Source organism: Chelonia mydas, chromosome 2, assembly GCF_015237465.2.
Source record: "Chelonia mydas isolate rCheMyd1 chromosome 2, rCheMyd1.pri.v2, whole genome shotgun sequence".
NCBI classification, from domain to species: Eukaryota; Metazoa; Chordata; order Testudines; family Cheloniidae; genus Chelonia; species Chelonia mydas.
Window position 1 is genome coordinate 79,530,723 of NC_057850.1, and position 6,000 is coordinate 79,536,722.

A 6,000-nucleotide genomic window follows, 5' to 3' on the forward strand; every position below is an offset into this window, starting at 1 on the left:
CCTAGGGGGGGCATGTAGGAACATCCTGGGAGGTGCGGTGGGGCCTAGGCCAGCCCCCATGGGAGCAGAGAGAGAGCACCACGCAATCCCTCCCTGCTCCCAGCTCCGCTCTGCTCCTGACCCTAGCCTCAGCCTCTGGACACGGCTCCATTCCCGGCCCAGGGCTGAGGCTGGGGGCAAGGCTGAGAGCAGAGCCGCACCTAGCCGCTGGCACGGCTGCTCGCCTCCACTGCAGCCTGGTTGTCACTCTGCTCCTGCTCCCGCCCCCGCCCCCAGCTGTGGCCCCTGGCCACAACCCCACTCCCGGTCTCAGACCCACCAGCACCTGCAGCCCCAGCCTGGCCCCTTTGCCCCTCTCCGTGTCTCTCCCCTCCCCCCCACACCCCGGAGCCATGGCCCTGCTCCCGGCCCCAGGTCCTGGGTATGGGGGGTGGGAGGGGGGCGTTACCCTCAAAAGTTTGGGACCGCTGTTTTAAAGCATCACACTTCCTTTGGATCAATTACCCATAAACTGTCATTGCTTAAATGAATTAATAGGAGAAACTGACTTGACAATGTGACATCTTTCTTTCCATGATGTTTACAAGTAAAACATTAAAAGTGTTCCTATCACAAAACGTGGCTTTCCTCCAAGGCTGGCAGAAATAATGCAATTGATTTTTATAGTTTAACAAAATGAAAATCTACTCTAACTTATTTAACATCTTGAGTTATTTGGCAACAGCTGTGGTGAACAAGAGCGGAGACGCTTCTTTTCAATTTATGGCTCAAAAAAATAAAAAAGAAGAAGAAATTTTTGACTTAATATCTTTGGGCTAGATTCACAAAAGAACTTAGGTTCTAACCGTTAGGCACCTTGAAAATCACAGGAACAACACTGCAAGCCAAAAAGCCTGAGTAAGGCATCTAGGCTCCTATCACAATGAATGGGGAGAGATAGGTGCCTTAGAATGTGCCTTAGGAGAGCCGCCTAAGCTAACCAACAGAGATGCTGAGGAGAAGGATGTGTCCTATAGTGCTGTCCCTCTCTCAGAGATAGATGCCTACGCCCAGGTTGCAGGAAGATGTTCATCTCTGCTGGCACTCCACAACTGGGAACCCCTCTCCTGGAGTCAGGCAGCTTAGGTGCCCAAATCATTTCTTGTGAGAATGAGTTAAGGGGCTGCCTGATGTCACACAAAATGGCTGTCAGAGGAGATGCTACCCCTTCCACTTTGTAACTTTTAGCTCAGTAGTTAGAGCACTCACCCAGGATGTGGCAGGTCCAGGTTCAATTCCCCCCCTCTGCTAGACGTGGGAAGAACGAATCTGAACAATTGTCTCCTACCTCTAAGGAGGTAGCCCCAACCACTTAGCTACAAGATAGTCTGGTGTGGGATTTCTTCAACTTCTCCTGTTGAAGCTGTTCCACTGTGTAGCAATAATTAAAGAGTGATTAGCACAGGGGAACTTGATCCCGGGTTTCTCACCTCCCACATGGTTGCCCAAACCACCAGGCTACAGAGTCAGTCTCATACATGCTCTCTTTGGTCCAATGGAGAGAATTCCATTGACATAGATGGCCTTTGACCTCTTAGTTGTGTTAACAAGAGGTGATGTTCTGTAAAATGAGAAGTAAATGGAGGAACTTGCCGCACATTAACATTTCCTAATAATAATAAATTTTAAAATATCTTAAGAAGACTTCCACTAGTATTTCTCCTGACATTTAGCAATAGATGTAAAGAGATGGAACCTATTATTTAACATAGTCATTATGAACAGCATTTATGCAAGTTCCCATCCTCATTCTTAAAACATGCCTGAGCACTAGGTGGATTATCCAAGACTCAGGCTCTGTTGGAATAAAGTTTTCATGGCTTAGATTGATATATCTGGAATATATAGACTCCTTGAAGCCTCAGGTTGGATGACCAGATAGCAAGTGTGAAAAATCGGGACAGAGGGTGGGGGGTAATAGGAGCCTATATAAGAAAAAGTCCCAAATATCGGGGCTGTCCCTATAAAATTGGGACATCTGGTCACCCTAGCCTCAGGTTTCAATTCTGCAGGGTCAGTTCAGTCATTCGACAGAGGCACTTTTCATAAGTAAGATATTGCTGTTCTTGGCCAAAAAAAGTATTCTTTCGTCCCTTTTTGTGCAGTATACTATGCACTATTTGGCAGGTTTTTTTCATCCCGAAAGTAAATGCAGTTGGTTTACATGTCTAGTTTGTGCAAAACTTCAGAATCCTTTGTGATGAAAAGTTCTGCTATATAAATGTACAATGTTTTAATTGTTATTTTTTATTTATTGTGACATCCTGTGGAAAGATGACATACAAGTGGTATTCCTTTTGATATTGATATTTCTCAGGTATTAATTGAAAACTTTGTTCAATTTGTTTTTTTAATCTTTCAGTTTAACATGTCATTGCATCAGGTCCTTGACAAAAGACACAGCATATTGTAGAAGATGTGAGATGTCATCATGGTCACCATTAGATAAGGATGCAAAAAATATTGAAACATGCAAATTCTCTGTACAACTGTAACTACAGAAAATAAAATAATATACATATAAAATGCAAAGACAGAGAGGAGGATCTGATTTTGATCTGTCATTTCTAGTTTTTATATTTTTTCTATTACAACATACCACTAAAGCCCTGAACCTTCAAAACATTTATGCACATGCTTAACTTTACAACCATCCCACAATGTCTACTCATGGTAATAAAATTAACCTTGAGCATAAGGGTTTGGAGAATTGGAGCTTAACAAATTATTGCAGAAGGAGAGACTCCGAATTCACCTTACGTGAGCTAAAGATACATCATTATATCAGCAATCAAATATATTTTAATCACTTACTCACTATACTGTTTTCATAGATACCAGTGTAAAATTATCTTAATCTTTCTTGGTACATTAAAAGTCATTCATGTTGAATCGATGGCATAATAAAAAGGACATTTTGTCTTCCGTAAACAGATTTGACCTCCTTAAAACAATATTTTGACCTCTTTAAATCAATATTTCCATATGTTGCATAGCTGATCTGCAGTGTAATCTAGCTAGGCATCTCTCATGCATCTTTCAGAGTAACAGCCGTGTTAGTCTGTATTCGTAAAAAGAAAAGGAGTACTTGTGGCACCTTAGAGACTAACCAGTTTATTTGAGCATGAGCTTTCGTGAGCTACAGCTCACTTCATCGGATGCATAGCATATCGTGGAAACTGCAGAAGACATTATATACACACAGAGACCATGAAACAAAACTTCCTCCCACCCCACTCTCCTGCTGGTAACAGCTTATCTAAAGTGATCATCAAGTAGGGCCATTTCCAGCACAAATCCAGGTTTTCTCACCCTTCCCCCCCCCCCCCCCCCCCCACACACATACAAACTCACTCTCCTGCTGGTAATAGCCCATCCCTCTTTGAAACCTCTCTTTATAATGCGCATGATAATCAAGGTGGGTCATTTCCAGCACTAATCCAGGTTTTCTCACCCCCCCCCCTCCAAAAACCACACACACAAACTCACTCTCCTGCTGGCAATAGCTCATCCACACTGACCACTCTCCTTACAATGTGCACAGCAATCAAGGTGGGCCATTTCCAGCATAAATCCAAGTTTAACCAGAACGTCTTGGGGGGGGTTTGTAGGAAAAAAACAAGAGGAGATAGGCTACCTTGCATAATGACTTAGCCACTCCCAGTCTCTATTCAAGCCCAAATTAATAGTATCCAATTTGTAAATGAATTCCAATTCAGCAGTTTCTCGCTGGAGTCTGGATTTGAAGTTTTTCTGCTTTAAGATAGCGACCCTCATGTCTGTGATTGCGTGACCAGAGAGATTGAAGTGTTCTCCGACTGGTTTATGAATGTTATAATTCTTAACATCTGATTTGTGTCCATTTATTCTTTTACGTAGAGACTGTCCAGTTTGACCAATGTACATGGCAGAGGGGCATTGCTGGCACATGATGGCATATATCACATTGGTGGATGTGCAGGTGAACGAGCCTCTGATAGTGTGGCTGATGTTGTTAGGCCCTGTGATGGTGTCCCCTGAATAGATATGTGGGCACAGTTGGCAACGGGCTTTGTTGCAAGGATAGGTTCCTGGGTTAGTGGTTCTGTTGTGTGGTATGTGGTTGTTGGTGAGTATTCGCTTCAGGTTGGGGGGCTGTCTGTAGGCAAGGACTGGCCTTTCTCCCAAGATTTGTGAGAGTGTTGGGTCATCCTTCAGGATAGGTTGTAGATCCTTAATAATGCGTTGGAGGGGTTTTAGTTGGGGGCTGAAGGTGACGGCTAGTGGCGTTCTGTTATTTTCTTTGTTAGGCCTGTCCTGTAGTAGGTGACTTCTGGGAACTCTTCTGGCTCTATCAATCTGTTTCTTCACTTCCGCAGGTGGGTACTGTAGTTGTAAGAATGCTTGATAGAGATCTTGTAGGTGTTTGTCTCTGTCTGAGGGGTTGGAGCAAATGCGGTTGTATCGCAGAGCTTGGCTGTAGACGATGGATCGTGTGGTGTGGTCAGGGTGAAAGCTGGAGGCATGTAGGTAGGAATAGCGGTCAGTAGGTTTCCGGTATAGGGTGGTGTTGATGTGACCATCGTTTATTAGCACTGTAGTGTCCAGGAAGTGGATCTCTTGTGTGGACTGGACCAGGCTGAGGTTGATGGTGGGATGGAAATTGTTGAAATCATGGTGGAATTCCTCAAGGGCTTCTTTTCCATGGGTCCAGATGATGAAGATGTCACCTTATATCTTCTGAAGTTCAATGAGTTTGCCTCAAGAGGCAGGATGATGTCATGCTGTTCTATGCAAATAGGGCTTCCATTGTATTTGCTCACACCTTGATTAATCTTAATAGACAGGTAGATAGCTGCCTTCTCTCGTATCTGGGAGAGAACCTGTCGCGGAAATTTGTTAGTCTCTAAAGTGCCACAAGTACTCCTTTTCTTGTCACAGACGAAAGCATAATATCATTATGTATCCATATTTCCTCATATATTGTTAACACATACATTTCACAATTGTATTAATCACCAGTGTGTCAGAGGCTTTCATAAAACACCTCACTCAATACATTTTTATAATACAGTAATATTGTATACAATCAGTTGATTCAATTACTTATCACGTCAGGCTCAGCCCCCCTGTGTTTATAGACCAGTACGCCTTTGCAATGTATTCTTTGAAAAGTAAAAATCCAGGCCAAGCTTCTCTCTCCTGCTGGGGCATAGACACCATGCTGCCTCTTCCACCAGTTGTTAGCTTGATAGCTTTGTTTACCTGTATGTAAATGTACCTTCATTGTCTCTGCCTGATGACCAGGGCGCTGGTCAGAGAAGCAAACACATTCCTTTGTCTAGGGCAGGCCTGTTTAACAACTCCCCCAGTATGCCTAAATTAAACACACTTTAATCCTAATTTTAGCATATATCCATACCTCTTAATATACATGTGCATGAGCCCCGTCCTTAACCTGAAACTCCTCATCCCTGGCCGCACCCCAGAGCCCACATCCCCAGTCAGAGCCCTCAGCCCCCTCCTGCACCCCAACGCCCGTCCCAGTCTGGTGAAAGTGAGTGAGGGTGGGGGAGAGAGAGCGACAGAGGGAGGGAGGATGCAGCACGTGGGGGTGGGGCCTCGGGGCAGTGGTGGAGCAGGGGGCAGGGCAAGGTGTTTGGGTTTGTGCCGTTAGAAAGTTGGCAACCCTATTGTGCACCTGTACACAGCCCCCACAAAATAGGGTTCTGTGCAGGCCCAAGGTCCAGTCACAGGTATGAGTTTGCAAGAATGTCGTCCAAACATGCTTATAACAAAAGGCTGACTGCTAATCATGGCAAGGTGGGACAGATCCTTTATTGTTTTTCTACTTGACTAAAGTTTTTACAGAGCACCAATCACTGAAGTATCTAAACAGTGCTGTAAAATTTAGGTGTTTACAGTTTTCTTGTGTTTCGTCATCATCCTTTTTTTTTTTCTTCTGGGAAGTCTTACTCAATA